We start from the raw sequence: 16,905 nt of genomic DNA, 5'->3' as shown, positions 1-16,905 counted from the left end.
TTGTAATGCTGTTGCAGATGTACAAGATACTTGTGAGCTGCACACTTGGTAAGATGTACAGAGTATTGCTCTAGTCACTCTCTTATAGGAAAGATGTTATCAAGCTGGAAAGAGTGCAAAAAAGATTTACAACAAAGTAACCCACCCTGCTCATGGACTGTTTGTCCCACTCCTATCTGGGAAAAGGCTACACAGCAACTATGCCAGGACCACCAGTCTCAAAGACTTTCCCCAGTCAGTAAGGCTGATCATCACCTGCACTCATTAACCCCTCCACCACGACTTTATCATTTCTTATCAGAGTTATTTTAAGTAGATGTAGTGACTGTTTCAGTGCAGCTCCAATGGGAATCATCAAATATTCCCATGACGGACTACTACTGCTGAAATCCATAGTCATATCCATGGGTACATTGGTACGCAGCAACATTTTAAGACATTTAAAAAAGATCTACCGATACTCAAAATTGACGAAGCTCGGATGGCAGACTTGGGTCATGAATGCAGCATTCCTTTAAGAAAATGGAAATGGGGAGCTGCACCAGTCTGCCAGTTCAATTGAAATGCAGAGGCTTTAAACTTCCACTCCCAATTATTCTGCTGGAGAATGTCCAGTCTCTGGAGAATTAAATTGAAGACCTCAGAGCAAGATTGCTGTACCAGAGGGACATCAGGGACTGCTGTATACTTTGCTTCACAGAAACGTGGCTCTCCCCTGCCATTTCATACACAATGCTGCAGCTTGCTGGCTTCAGTATTCTCCACAAAGACAGGACAGCTCAGTCTTTTAAAAGCAGAGGAGGTGGAGTATGCTTTATGATTAACTCATTGTGGTGCACAACATGTCTCAGTCCCGCTCACCTGACCTGGAACATCTAAATGTCAAGTGTCATCTACTTTATCTGCCGAGGGAGTTTTACACCATTATCCCGGTAGTGGTGTACATTCCACTGGAGGAGCTGGGCATTACAATCAGCAGGCACCAAACTGTGCACCCTGATGCCTTCCCTATCAGTGCAGGGGATTTCAACCAGGCCAGTTTGTAGACGTCTCTGAACAACTGTCACCAACGTATCAGCTATGGAACCAGAGGAGCCAACACACTGTTATACCACCATCTAGAATGCGTACCGTGCAATCCCATGCCCACACTTTGGAAAGTCTGAGTGCCTGGCTATTGTTCTATTTTCAGTGTATATTCCAGACTAAAAACCGCAGCACCAGTGATGAGGATGAAGAAGATATGATCAATGGATGTGGAGGAGTGTTTACAAGACTGCTTTGAGTCAGTGAACTGGACAATATTCAGGGATTCATCTTTGCGTCTGAATAAATATGCCACAGTTGTCACTGACTTCATCAAAACCTGTGTAAATGTGTGTATACTAGACATATTTAAACCAAAAGCTGGGGATGAACCAGGAGAACCATAGTCTGCTGGGGCTAGATTTGCGGCATTCAAGGCTGGTGAATTATACAAGTCCAGGTATGACCTACAGAAGGCTATTTTAAGGGCAAAGAAGCAATTCCAGTTGAGAGTAGAGATGAATTGAATGCATGTCAGCCATGGCAGGATTTGCAGGCCATTACTTCCTACAAAGTGAAACCTAACACTATGATTGGCCGTGGTGCTTCACTCCCAGATGAGCTCCACAACTTTTAGGCATACTTTGAAAGGGAGAATAAAACTACATTTTTGCTGCATCCCTGTGATCTCTGTCTCAGAGGCCGATGTTAGAACATTTTTCATGAAGGCGAACCGGCGCAAGGCGTCAGGCCCTGATGCACCTGATAGGGCTCTGAAAATCTGTGCCAACCAACCTGCTTCAAAAGGGTGACTATCATACCAGTGCTGGGTGAGCTGTATCAGCGACTATCACCCAGTGGTACTCACATCTTCTGTGATGAAATGCTTTGAAAGGTTGGCCATGGTGGGTATCAACTCCTGCCTAAGCAAGTACCTGGTCCTAGTGCGATTTGCCTATTGCCACATTAGGTTTACAATGACACAATCTTATTAGCTCTCTGCTCACCCTTGAATCACCTGGACAATAAAAACACCTAACTCAGGCTGCTGTTCAACACAGCTCAGTGTTCAACACAGTCTAATCAACAAACTCCAAAGCCAGGGCCTGTACACCTCTGTCTGCAGCTGGATCATTGACCTTTTCACTCAAGGATGCATTACCTAGCTCACTGCTGTACACTCTACAGCCACGATTTTGTGGCTAGCCATACCTCAAATGCCATCTATGAATTTGCCAATGACACAGCTATTGCTGCCAGAATTTCAAGGAGGTGTACAGGAGCAAGATAGATCAGCTGGTTGAGTGGTGTCACAGCTACAACCTTGCACTCACTGTCAGTAAGACCAAAGAATTTATTATGGACTTCAGGAAGGGAAAGTTGAAGGAACACACACTAGTCCTCATCAATGGATCAAAAGTGGAAAGAGTGAACAGTTTCAAGTTCCTGGGTGTCAACATCTCTGAGGATTTATCCTGGGCCCAACAAACAAAGGCACAACAGCAGCTATAATTCATTAGAAGTTTCTGAAGATACTCAACGACATGCAAATTTCTACAGAAGTATCATAGACAGCATTCTGACTGGTTGCATACTTCCCTAAGTGTCTGTGAAGAATAGACATGACATCTTCAGCTTTGACTAACTTCTATAGATATGTAGTGGAGCATTGGCTGTTTGGCAGAAAACAGAGAGTGGGAATAAAGGGATCCTATTCTGGCTTGCTGCCGGTTACCAGTGGAGTTCCACAGTGGTTGGTGTTGGGACCGCTACTTTTTACGATGTATGTCAATGATTTAGTATTAATGGATTTGTGGCTAAATTTGCTGATGATACAAAGATAGGTGGAGGAGCGGGTAGTGTTGAGGAAACAGAGAGCCTGCAGAGAGACTTAGATAGATTAGGGGAATGGGCAAAGAAGTGGCAAATGAAATACAATGTTGGAAAGTGTATAATCAGGCACTTTAGTGGAGGAAATACATGAGCAGACTATTATTTAGATGGGGAGAGAATTCAAAATGCAGAGATGCAAAAGAACTTGGGGCTCCTTGTGCAGGATACCCTAAAGGTTAACCTCCAGGTTGAGTCAGTGATGCAGAAGGCGAAAGCAATGTTGGCATTCATTTCTAGCGGTACAGAATATAAGAGCATGGATGTGATGTTGAATGTGGTCAAATGCACTCATGAGACCACACTTGAAGTATTGTGTGCAATTTTGGGCTTCTTATTTTAGAAAGGATATACTGACATTGGAGAAGGTTCAGAGAAGATTCACTAGAATGATTCCAGGAATGGAAGGGTTACTGTATGAGGAACATCTGGCAGCTTTTGGGCTGTACTCCCTGGAGTTCAGGAGAATGGAGTGGGAGGGGGAAATCTCATTGAAACATTCCGAATGTTAAAAGGCTTGAACAGATTAGATATGGCAAAGTTATTTCCCATGGTAGGGGGAGTCTAGGACAAGAGGGCACAACTTCAGGATTGAAGAATGTCAATTTAGAACAGAGATGCAGAGAAATTACTTTAGTTAGAAGGTCGCAAACCTGTGGAACTTGTTGCTATGAGTGGCTGTGGAGGCCAAATTATTGGGTGCATTTAAGGCAGAGATAGATAGGTTCTTGATTAGCTGGGGCATCAAAGGGTATGGGGAGAAGGCGGGGAATGGGGATGACGGGAAGAATTGGATCAGCCCATGACTGAATGGTGGAGCAGACTCGATGGGCTGAATGGCCTACTTCTGCTCCTATATCTCATGGTCTTATAGTCTTAATCCCGTCCACCATCTTTTCTCTCTTACCTCATCAAAGTTTAAAAGTTCAAAGTTCAAAGTAAATTTATTATCAAAGTATGTATATGTCACCATATATAGCCCTGAGATTCATTTTCTTGTGGTCATACTCAATAAATCCTATAACCATAATAGAATCAATGAAAGACCACACCAATAAATGAAAGACCACACCAATAGGGCGGACAGCCATTGTACAAAAGACAACAAACTGTGCAAATACAAAAATAAAGTAGAAAAAGTCTTTTAAAAAAATAATAATATAAATAAATAAACTGACTTTATTCCCTTGAGCGTAGAAGAATGAGGGGGGACTTGATAGAGGTATATAAAATTATGATGGGTATAGATAGAGTGAATGAAAGCAGGCTTTTTCCACTGAGGCTAGGGGAGAAAAAAAACCAGAGGACATGGGTTAAGGGTGAAGGGGAGATTAGGGGGGGCTTCTTCACACAGAGAGTGGTGGGAGTGTGGAATGAGCTGCCAGATGAAGTGGTAAATGTGGGCTCACTTTTAACATTTAAGAAAAACTTGGACAGGTACATGGATGAGAGGTGTATGGAGGGATACGGGCCAGGTGCAGGTCAGTGGGACTAGGCAGAAAAATGGTTCGGCACAGCCAAGAAGGGCCAAAAGGCCTGTTTCTGTGCTGTAATGTTCTACGGTTCTAATTAATTAATTAATAGGCAATAAATATTGAGAAGATGAGACGAAGAGTCCTTGAGTCCATAGGTTGTGGGACCAGCTTAGTGATGGGGGCAAGTGAAGTTATCCCCTCCAGTTCAGGAGCCTGATGGTTGAGAAGTAATAACTGTTCCTGAACCTGGTGATGTGAGTCCTGAGGCTCCTGTACCTTTTTCCTGATGACAGCAACAAAAAGAAACGATGATCTGGTTTGTGGGTGTCCCTGACGATGGATAGTGCTTTTCTGTGAGAATATTTTGTGTAGGCGTGCTCAGTGGTGCAGAGTGCTTTACCCATGATGGACTGGGCCATGTCCACTACTTTTTGCACTTTCCATTCAAGGTTACTGGTATTTCCATATCAGGCTCTGATGAAGCCAGTCAATATACTCTACACCACATATCTATAGAAGTTAGTCAAAGCTAAAGATGTCATGTCTATTCTTCACAAACACTTAAGGAAGTATGCCCACTCCTCTATACCAGGGATAAATTAGGGTGCATGTATTTGGGATGTGGTGGCAAACACAGCATATGGGAGCGTATACAGACTCTGAGGCAGCTGTGGAGGTGAGTATCAAACCTAGGTTGTTTGAGCTATGAGGCACCTCCTTACACAAACCCCAGCAATCCAATAGCTCTTTAGTTGATCTTCTGTACAAGACGTTGTAATGATCTGGACATGTGGGTAGCTGACTTTCATTTTTCTTCTATGGAATCTGATTTTTTTAAATTTGGGAAATTCTCTGCTCTAGTGATTTCTAGGGACAACAGACTAACTAGCCTATAATTCCCAGGATACTGTCATTTGACAGATCTTCACTCAATTGAGGAAAACCTGTAGATGTAGTGTATTTGAATTTTTGGAAGCTGCTACATAAAAGGCTGGTGCTAAGGGCACACTGTTACAGTGGAAGTAAGTGAGCTTGAATTGAAGATAGGTTTTCATATAGAAACAGAGAATTAGAATAAATATGTTTAATTTGGAGTTAGAAAGATGTGGATTATGGAGTGACCCAGGGATCCAAGTCTTCAGGCCTTAATCATATACCCGTTATGTTACTGATCTGGAGGAGGGAACAGGCTGTAAGGTACCTCGGTTTATTGATGACATCAAAACAGGTGGGAGTGCATGTTGAGCGATAGCATTAATAAATTGGGGTAATTTAGCAAACTGAGGTTAATGAGGAAAAATGTGAAGGTGGGGGAATCAAAAGACAATCTATTATCTCATGGAGAGAAATTGCACACGAGTCAAGATCAGAGGGATTAATGTGTCCCTCTGTGTGAATCACAAAGGAAATGATCAGGCTGCTGCTGTAGTTAAGAAGGCAGATGACAAAGGCATTGGCATTTGGAAATTGGGAGGTATTGGTGCAATTGAATAACCCATAGGTGAGGCCACACCTGGAGACTGCACATTTTTTGGTCTCCTCATTTAAGAAAGGATATACTCACATTGTAAACATTCCAGGAGCGATTGACTGTGCTAATGTCTGAGTATAAAAAGTTGTTTATTCCAAGCAGCTACCAGAATTAGATGTGTTATGGAGGAAGTGAGTGTGCATGGATAGAAGACAGGTTTTCACATAGAAGCAGAAAAGCTTTGGAAAATGAGGGGACATGACATGATAGCTGTAAAGACACTTTTACGAATAGGACAATCTCATACAAAGGGACTTACTTGGTACACCTGTAAATCTGCACATTAATGCAAATATCTAGTTACCTAATCATGTTGCAGCAACTCAAAGCATAAAAGCATTCAAACTATGGTCAAGAGATTCAGTGGTTCTTCAGCCTAACCATCAAATGAGGAAGAAATCTGATCTAAGTGGCTTTGACTGTGGAATGATTGTTAGTACCAGAAGGGGTGGTTTGAGTATTCAGAAACTGTTGATCGCTCGAGCTTTTAACACACAACAACCTCTAGAGTTTAAGGAGTGTGGTGGAAAAAACAAAAAACAAAACCAAAAAATCCACTGAGCAGCAGTTCTGTGGGTGAAAGTGTCTTGTTAATGAGAGAAGTTGGAAGAGAATAGCCAGATTGGTTCAAGTTGACAGGAAGGTGACCATAACCACACATTACACCATTAGTAAATAGATGGGCATCTTTGAATGCACAACACATTAAACCTTAAACCTTAGACAGGCTGCAGCAGCAGAAGGCCATAAACATCCACTCAGTGGCCACATTATTTGGTAAAGGAGGTACTAAATAAAGTGGTTAGTGGATATATAAGGGGGTAGTATATGGAAGTCTCTAATCCAGAGGATAATGCAGATGACATATTTAAAGAAAAGAGAAGGAAAAAAAAACAAGTCAGGGAGTTCCAGACTACAGGAATCAGCAGAGCAAGGTGGTTGAGATTTTGGGCAGATTGGCCATGGTCATACCCAAATAGTGGGCAGCCTTAGGGGTTTAGATGTCCACTGTTTCTGTGATTTATCTATTTATTTGTTTATTTTTACTTTGAGATACAGCACATAACAGGTCCTTCCAGCTCAATGAGTTGTTTCTGAGCGATTCAACAGTTTGACCCTAGCCTAATTACAGGTCAATTTACAATGACCAATTAACCTACTAACCACAGTATCTTCTTTGGATGGGGGGTGGGGGGGGGGGGAACTGTAGCATCCACTGGAAACCCCACAAGCTCACAGGAAGAACATACAAACTTCTTATAGATAGTACCACAATTAAACTCCGAACTCCGTCCCAAGCTGTAATAGCCTTGTGCTAATTTCTATTACCATAGCGCCCTAAAACACTTTCTAAGCCTGCTAAGACAACCAATACTCCTGCCATATGCCATGGAATACTAGATGTTGAAGAATGTCCCTACCCATTAATTCTCTAACTACTAAGATTTCCACAAGGGATACAGTCAAACACTACTGATTTATCATTTGCTTTCATCCCCTGGCTCGATGCATTGGTCATCTTTATCTGTAATTGGTCCCACTCCTTCTTTGGTCACCCTTTTGCCCTCGATATGCTTTTCAGTGTTTTGGGTTTTTGTCTAATCTTGCTCACCAGTGATACTTCATGCCCTGTGTCTGTGCTCCTAATTTCATCTCTAAGTATCCCTTTGTACATTGCTTTCTATAAGCCATGAACAAAAGAACAGATTCCAAAGTTCAGGAGACAGTGGCTGCCCTTGAAGTATGTGTGGCGCCAAGGAGCCTGAGTAAAAGTCAATGGGGATCCGAGGAAAATGCTCTGACAGCTGGTCATACGGCATGGAAATGCATGCTTTGGCCCATGCTGACCAAATTGCCTTCCAGAGCTTGTCCCATTTGCCTGCATGAGATCTGTATTTTTCCTATCCATGTACCTGCACAAAGTTCTTTTAACTTCTGTAACTGCGTGCACATCTATCACGTTCATTGGTAACTCATTCCATATACCAAACACCCTCCGTGTGAAAAACATACAGAGAACTGTGAAGTGATGTAAGAGAAAACTCTATATTAAATGGAAGGACCATTAGTAGCTTTGATGTTTAGAGAGAGTGAATGAGGCAGAGAGTTCTACCACATGGAAACATGCCCTTTAGTCTACAAAGGTCCATGCTGATGAAGGTGCTAGCCTACTTGCCTATATTTGTCATACATCCCTCTAAGCCTTTCCTATCTAAAGCTGGGATTGTAACTTGCACAGAGGAAGATGGCTGAGGTTGTTGGAAGTCATCAGGAAAATCCCCTTGGCCAAATCACACTCAGCTACTTCATCAATAATCATTTCCAGTAAGAAATGGAATGACCATCTGCTTCACATTCAGTGGGATTTACAATACCACATCTTGCAGCATCAAGTGTGCTGGAACAGCCGTGTAAATACTACGACTACAAGGGCACATCAGTGGGTACCATCTACAAAATGCCATCCAGTTAACCACTTAGGCACCACCCAAATCCACAACCTCCACTACCCAGAAGGACAAAAGCAGAGTGGGAGCACACTACCCGCAGCTTCCCCTGCATCTGGGTGGGAAGTGGGAAAGAGGCTTGCTTTACTGCTGTTTTGTTGCCCGCTGTGCTCTGTGTTGTTCTGCTAGGCATTGCGGGCATGCTATGTTGCTTTCAGAATGAGTGGCAACTCCTGTGGTCTGGCCCTAGCACTTCCCAATTTCTGTTGGCTATTAATGCAAATGCCACATTACACTGTATGCTTCGGTGTAGATTAGTCTGAAACTGGACGTCTCACTCTGTGCTTACTTGGTAGTATATCACTAGTCCTTCATTGTCCCTGTATCTAAATCCTGGAAGACCTTCCCAGTGCCACTATAGAAAAGTCTGTGAAGGTCAGTAGTTTAAGAAGGTAGCTTGTCACCACTGCCTCAAGGGTGCTTAAGAATGGCCTTGGCATGCAGATCGCAAAGTAATTTTAAGAAGTTTTTGTGGGGAGCTCACCAGCCACAACAGTTCTGCTGAACTCACCACCAAGGGAACCAAGTACAGCTTCATTTCCCAGCTACACCTCCAAGTGAATCCAGCAAACACCAACTCTGTGTATTGAGTGAACTTAATCTCATCTCACTTTAGGGAAGGTAATTTAGCCCTGGAGTGCACTTTATCTAAAGTGGATGAATTATAGAGAGAGGCTGTGAAGATATACGTTCTAATGCTTTGAGTGGAAAGGATTATAAGGCATGATTTCATAAGACCATAAGACAGTAAGATCACAGGAGCAGAATTTAGACTTTTGGCCTACCGACTCTGCTCTGTCATTCGACCATGGCTTATTTGTTTTTCCTCTCAACCCCATTCTCCTGCCTTCTCCCTGTAACCTTTCACACCCTTACTAATCAGGAACCCATTGACCTCTGCTTTAAATATATCCAATGACTTGGCCTCCGCAGTCTCTGTAAAAATGAATTCCACAGATTCACCACCCTCTTGCAAAATAAATTCCTCTTCATCTCTCATTGAAGTGTTTAAGAACTGATTTGTTAATATGGAGAAAGAGAGACCATTTCCTCTGGTGAAAGAGCCTAAACAAAGGTGAGTCATCCTGAAACTGGAACCAGACTATCCTCAAGTGTAAATAGGGATTAGAGTACACAGAGAGATGGTCCAGGATCTAACTACTATCACATATCAAAATGCCTTGCTCCTGTTGGAGAGTTGTACAGAAAAGGGCCTTTCAGCCCACCTTGGTCCATGGTTCTCTTTATTACCATCCACACTAATCCCATTTGCCCTCATTGTCCATATATTTCTATACATTCCTTCTTTCAACAGCTGTCTAAGTATCTCCTAAACAGTGACTTTATCTGACTCTTCCACCTCCCTTGACAGTGTGTTCCAGATATCAACTACTTTTGGTATTAAAACTTTTCCCTCAGATTGCCTTGAAAACTCCTCTCATCTTAACCCCATACCTTCTTGTTTTTGGTATCTTTAGCATGATGCCAATGATAAATTATTTGCTTTAAACATTCACTTTTTCATGTTTCCCTTTACCCCAGTGTCTGCCTGCTGGGTTCATCCCTGCACTTCCAGACAAAAAAGACAAGATTTAAAAGATACAAAGCTCAGCCACAGAGATGCCTCTGCCTCACACTTTACAAGGATTTCCAACATAGTCTAGTCAAACTTACGCAGAGATCCCAGCTGTCATTTCCAGTCGCAGGACTTTGTGTTCTAAGACTCAGCTGCTCTCTGTCTTCTATGACTTGCTTGTTATAATGAATATTGGTGATCCATCTTGGAGCTGAGGAAATGCCAGAACTGTTGAATCACAATATAGAAAGTGTGGTGTTTCTTGTGATTCCACTTAAGATTCTCTCGGTGGAATGGTCACAGCTTGGAGCGTGCCTGAGTTGCTTGGTTACATCCACCTGGGAACAGAGTTAGAGGAAAGGAAATACTACATATTCCACAAGGTATAATTAGACATTGTTGAAACAACCTCCTTGTCTTCCATTACATGATTGGGTTTGTTATAATCCTGACTGCCATCCTAACTATTTCCTGTATTCTTTGTTCCTGGGACTCAGGGTACATTGAGATACCAAGCGAATAACTTAAAGTATTCATGTCTCTCCATGGCTACTCAGGCCACCTCTAATCCTACAAACCTTGCATTTCTCTGTATTTCTTTAATCTGGTTTTATTGTTTTTATCACTGACCCATTCTCTCCACCAGCTGCGACAAGTGCCTGTGACAGTTAGAGCCAGACCCTGGAATTTCTTCATAGTCCCCTCCTTCTTTCAACGTTCCTTGGCACCAGTAGCATGTCTACCTTTAAGAATATTTGTTGCTTCAACTTGAGTTGTCAGTTTTTGACTCTTTTTGGTTGCAGCCATGGCTATTTGCCTGAACTGATGCAAGTGATCTTGGTGTTTCACTTCCCCAGCTTCCCATAAAAACCACATGCATCACATAGCACAGTGTCATGGGCTTTTACAGCACAGAAACAGACCCTTGGCTCAACTGTTCCCTGCCAATCAGGGTGCCCCATCCAAGTTGGTTTCACTTGCCAGATTTTGGCCATATCCCTGTAAACCTTCCAAATCTTGTACCAGTCAAACTATCTTTTATTATACCTGGCTCAATCACTTTATCTGGCAATTTATTCCACATACACACCATCCTTTTGTCAAAAATGTTTCCCTCAATTTCCTATTAAATCTTTTCACTCTATGCCCTCTAGTTCTTGATTCCTCAAACATTAGGAGAAAAGGCTGAGTATACTCACTCTGTCTATACCCATAATGATTTTATATACCTTTATAATAGCAACCCCTTTTTGCCTACACTCCAGAGAATAAAGCCTTAGCCTATCCAACCTCTCTCCAGAACTCAGTCCCTCAAACCTTGGCAACTTTCTCGTCAATCCTTTTTGCTCTCTACCCAGTTTAATAACATCTTTCCTATAAGAGAGTAACTAAAGTTCAAAACAATATTCCAAGTGTGGCCTCACCAACATCTTATACAAGCGTGCCATGACCTCCCAACTTTTAGAGTTGGCAAGTAGTGCTGCAGCCACACAGCACCAGCAGCAGCAACCCAGGTGCGATCCTGGCTTTAGGTACTGTCGGTATGAAGTTTGCAGATACTCCTTGTGACTAAGGGAGTTTTCACCCGGGTGCTCAGATACCCTAAAAATATGCTGGCAGGTAAACTGGCTGCTGGCATTATGCCAATAGTGTTGGTCAGCAGCAGGAGAGTCAGAGGAAGCTAACAGGTATGTGAGAAAGGATGTGAGGCAATGCAGAAGAGTGGAACTGTAAGTCCGGAGATTATGGTGCAAGGCAGAGAAGGTTTTGGGTCTAACATGGCCAAATGAGATTGGTATAGATAGATACATTGAACACACTTTAGTGTGCTAAAGTGCCTGCTTCTGTATGTACAACTTGATGACTCTACACTAAGTACTTAAGCCTATGTGTAACTTCGGTAGGTCTTCAGTGAGACACTCCCCATAATAATAACCTTTCACCCCATCTCTGTCTCCAATAGGCAAGCCAGACCGAATCCAGACTTGCAATTCACCCTGGATTCCATTCATGTTTATTTTCAGAATTAACCTACCATGGGGGATCTTATCAAATATCTCACTATAGTCCATGTAGATAACATCCACTTTCTTCCCCTTCTGTCGCCTTTTCAAAAACCACAATCAAATTTGTAAGACATGACCAAAACCATGTTGACTGTCCCTGAGCAGTCAATATCTTTCGGAATGTGTAGAAATCCTTTCCCTAAGTATCCTCTCCAATAGCTTCCCTACCACTGATGTGAAGCTCACTGGACTAAAGTTACCTATTTTTCTTCTTGAACAAAGGCACATAGTTTACACTCAATGGCTACTATACTTAATAAAGTCACCACTGAATATGTGTTCAGTATCTTCTGCTGCAGTAGCCCATCCACATTAAGGTTCAACATGTTGTGCATTCTGAGATGCTCTTCCTCACATCATTTTTGGAACATGTGTTTACTTTTGTTACTGTCCTCTTCCTGTCAGCTTGAAACAGTTTGGCCATTCTCCTCTGAACTCTCTCATTTACAAGGCGTTTTCACCCAAATAACTCACTGGATTTTTAAAATTTTATCGCACCATTTTCTGTAAACTCTAGAGCAGTGATTCCCACCAGGGGCGGTTATGTGTCCTAAGGGGATGTTGCAGGAAATAGAAGTTGTTGAGGGGCATTCAAGATTCTTAGGAGGGCTACAATAAGCAGCACCCTAACTCAAGGCATGAGACCTGACCAACCATGTCAACTCACTGATATCGTCAACATCCAATAGACATTCCCAGTTTGTGCTGATTTTTCATTTTAATTTAGCCCCATTAACAATAGATAAGTACGTACAGCACGATCTCGATGAGTCTGAAGGTGGAGAAATCTTGAATTCTAATCCTGCTAAGAAACAGAAACTACTTGTAACATCAATACAATGTTACATGTCTGGAGTATAGTTTTATTCTGTTCCCATCAGATCAGCAATGCCCCATGTGTCTTATTTGTAATACTGTACTGTCTAATGAAATCATGAAACCATCAAGATTGCAGAACCACTTCCATAAAAGACACCCTGAATAGACTACTTATGGTTATTACTCAGTTTCAGAAGATGAAAGCCTTAGAAAAGTATTGCACTTGAGTCATAAGCCAGAAAAGCTAAAAATGACCTTGATCGTGGTCTCACTGCGTTTTATAACAGTTCCTAATGATAGCAAAGCGTGGAAAATCTCACACAATTGGTGAAAGAGTAATAATGCCTGCTGTATCAGAAATGCTCACCCCTGTTCTCAAAATGGATACTGGTATTTTAAAATCAACTCCTCTGAGTAATAACTCCATAGCTCATTGTATTGTTGAAATGAGTGAATAGATTGAGTATCAACTATGCACAGAGCTACAAAAACATAATTTGGGATACAACTGGTTGAGTCAACTGTGTGAAACAACAAGGCATTGCTATTGGCATATGTACTGTTTATCAAAAATGGAACAGTTTATGAAGAGATTCTCTTTTGTAAAAAGTTAAAAACAAAAATCAGTAGAGAATCAATGTATGAAGAGCTCAAATGGAATATTGAAGGTAAAAGTATTCTGAATAGGTACATGATTTCTTGTGCAACTGATGAAGCATCATATATGACAGGTCGCTATGCTGGTTTAGTGGCGTTTATGAGAAATGAAATTCCAAGTCTGTTTGCAATCAATTGTGTAATTCATTGTCAACATCTCACAGCCAAAAACCTCAGCCAGAGACTTTTTTCAAGCATGACTCTTGTAATACCTGATATCAACAAAATTAAATCTCATCCATTAAATAGCAGAATATTTCACCAGTTATGCCAAGATAACAATAAAGGGTTTGTATACTTGCATCTTCACACTGAAGTGCATTGGCTGTCAAAGGGCTGCTGCTCAAAATGTTTCTTTGATCTTTTTGTCACTGTGGTTGAACTTTTGCTCAATGTTGACAAGGGCTTGGAAAGATTGAACTTCTGCGTGGAGATGTGGCATACCTCCATGACAAAATGAACATTCTAAATATGAAACTGCAGGGTGAGAATTTCCATTTAATCCAGGCAAAAAGTGCACTGTCCACTTTTATTGGAAACTTGAAAATATTTAAGCAAAACATTGGGAGGAGAATGTTCTCACATCTTCTCTGCATGGGAAGTATGGCACTCTCTTTCACAGATGGTAATTTGCAAGAATACTGCTTACACCTGCTGTCACTGAAGAGGGATTTTCAGAATCAATTCAAGGATTTGAATGATCTGGAAATTCCAGACTGGGTAATTAACCCACTTCTTTGCAAGTTGGAAGAACAGGAAGAGAGCTTGAAAGAAGAAATTATCAAAATTCAGAATGATGAATAAGCAAAAATGCTTGTCAAAAATGTCAGCTTTTGTGCTATGTAGCTACACTGTCATATGAAGTTTCCTGATGTTTGGAGAAGAGCCAAACTGTTCTTCACTGCATTTCCATCCTCCTGACTTGTTGAAAGAGGCTTTAGTGCAGTGAACCACAAACTCACTAAAAGCAGAAACTGTTTGGACATTGTTACACATGGGGACTTAAGGCTTTTGCTGTCACAATGAACTACATATCTCAGCTCTTGCTGAAAACCATCAAGCTCAAGGATCACATTGATGACAAAGCTACTGTACAGCGCACAGGTACTGTGTAAGCTAGGTTTAAAGACAAATAAAAATTTAAAGCAGAATATTTTTTCTCATGTTAGTTTATGGTAGACATGTTTTTACACTATGGGGGCACTGCAAAGTGCCTAAGAGGGATGTCGGCAAATATGAAAGTACTTTAAGGGGGCATTGGTCTAAAAAAGGTTGGGAAACACCTAGAGATTGTTGTGCATGAAAATCGCAGATCAGCAGTTTCTGAGATACTCAAACCACACCATCTGGCATCAGCGATCACTCCACGGTCAAAGTCACTTAGATCACATTTTCCCCATTCTGATGTTTGGCCTGAACAATAACTAAACCTCTTGACTATGTCTGGTAATGTTATAGCTATATTAAACCTTAGTTAGACTCCACTTGGAGTACTGTGCTCAGTTCTGGTCACCTCACTACAGGAAAGATGTGGATACTATAGAGCGAGTGCAGAGGAGATTTACAAGTATGCTGTCTGGATTGGAGAGCTGGCCTCATGAGAGTAAGTTCAGTAAACTTGGCCTTTTCTCCTTGGAGCAATGGAGGATGAGAGGTGCATTGATTGTGTAGATAGCAAGAGATTTTTCCCCCCAGGGCTGAAATGGCTAACACGAGGGGGCATAGTTTTAATGTGCTTGGAAGTAGGTACACACAGGATTTCAGGATTAAGTTTTTCACACAGAGAGTGGTGGGCACATGGAATGTACTACCTGTGATGGTGGTAGAGACCAATACTATAGGATCTTTTAAGAGACTCTTAGATAGCTACATGGAGCTTACAAAAATAGAGGGCTATGCGGTAGGGAAATTCTAGGTGATTTCTATAGTAGGTTACATGGTCAGCACAACATTGTGGGCCGAAGGGCCTGTAATGTGCTGTAGATTTCTATGTTCTACGTGCTATGTATACATGCTTTTATACATTGAGTTGCTGCCACATGATAAGATATTTGTATTAACGAGCAGGTGTACAAGTGTACCTAATACAATGGCCATGGAGCGTAGCTAGCAGTTGTTGGTTCATGCGGCGGCAGGTGCCACGTGTGGACGACGACACGCCGTGGTGTAACACAGCTGTAGAAAGACGGAGGCAGTTGATGGGCTAGACTGGGTGTTGGCATAGACTAGCCTGCCTATCCCTGGATTTTCCGGGGAGTGGGTGGAAGTTGCTCCCTCTCCTCCGGGTCGGCCACGGATATTCACTTGTCCGCCCCGTGAATAGTGGGAACCAACGATTGCCTGCAGGATATACTGGTTAATCTCCAACTACTGTTCAATTTCTCACGGTCCCTAGAAGGATGCCACTCATCCCTGTATCTCACGGACACCTTACCGCCGCTAAGTGCCTCAGAGCAGTTGTTCCTAGTGTAATCTGGAGAAGGGACCCAGCACTTTTTTTTCCGCGCGTTTGCTATTCGCCTTAGTAATCCTGTGAACTGAGCTTTACTAAGGAGCTGTTCACGCCGATGGTACCTGATCAGTTCAGAACACCCTGGCGATCCACAGCGCGGCAAAGCCAGCATCTGTGAGCGTGAAGGGGTCCCACGGGTCGCTGGATACCCCAAAAACATTATCTCTGTCTGCAGCTCCACTATGTGGTTCCGAGGGTTGTCTGGGTACTGACTGTCCTTGAGTGAACACACTGAACCCAGTTATCCCGGGCAGGTGCTGCTGGCCCCAGACATTCCACTTTAAAATCTTCACCGGCAGTCCAGCCGCTTCCACGCTATCTCCGGCGGGGGCCAAGTCCAAAGTTAACCTGCGTATTGCCTCTGAGGATCACCCCTACTACAACGCCCGCCCGGAGGTCACTCACCGTTCGAAGTTCCTCGGTCATATAACAGGTCTCATCGGAAAGCCGGGATGAAGAAGCGCTCCAGGTCCGCAGCTATCCAAAGCAACCCCGCCGCTCGGCCTGCTTAACCCGGTAAACAGACATTGAACCGTTTGCTGAAAGAACATGACCAAGTCACGACGTCAGAAGGTTCCGGGAATGCTCCTCTTTGGGAGCGCGCAAGATAGGGAAGTTCGCAGTCCTTCGTCTTGGCGCAATAATTGGGGCGGGCCGGCCGGGCTGGAGCACAGTTGCGACAGTTCTACATGCTACGCTGCGGAAGTTCCTATAGTGACAGAGCAAGTGGTATCTACACCTGGAGCTCTCTCTCACATATTCCTGCACACTTCCTCCCAGGACTCGCTGTCCTTCTACACTACGAGAGGAAGGTGGGGTAGGGAGAAGGGCAGGGGTGTGAGGGAA

General features: G+C 42.7%; 1 protein-coding gene across 2 annotated transcripts in view; it reads right to left on the bottom strand.

The window, feature by feature from the left end:
• Positions 1-16,683, bottom strand: part of trpm2 (transient receptor potential cation channel, subfamily M, member 2) — a 166,037-nt gene extending 149,354 nt beyond the window's left edge. The window contains exons 1-2 of one of the 2 annotated variants that reach the window (XM_073046350.1): positions 16,465-16,683; positions 10,104-10,343 (exon numbers count right to left, since the gene is read on the bottom strand). The gene's annotated coding sequence lies outside the window, so the exon portion shown is untranslated. The remainder of the gene's footprint in view (positions 1-10,103; positions 10,344-16,464) is intronic. The other variant, XM_073046351.1, reaches the window with a different exon arrangement.
• Positions 16,684-16,905: the final 222 nt, after the last annotated feature.

The sequence above is a fragment of the Hemitrygon akajei genome, chromosome 5, assembly GCF_048418815.1.
Source record: "Hemitrygon akajei chromosome 5, sHemAka1.3, whole genome shotgun sequence".
Taxonomy (NCBI): Eukaryota; Metazoa; Chordata; class Chondrichthyes; order Myliobatiformes; family Dasyatidae; genus Hemitrygon; species Hemitrygon akajei.
Note: the sequence above shows the minus strand (reverse complement) of the source record. Positions and strands in the feature narration are given on the sequence as shown.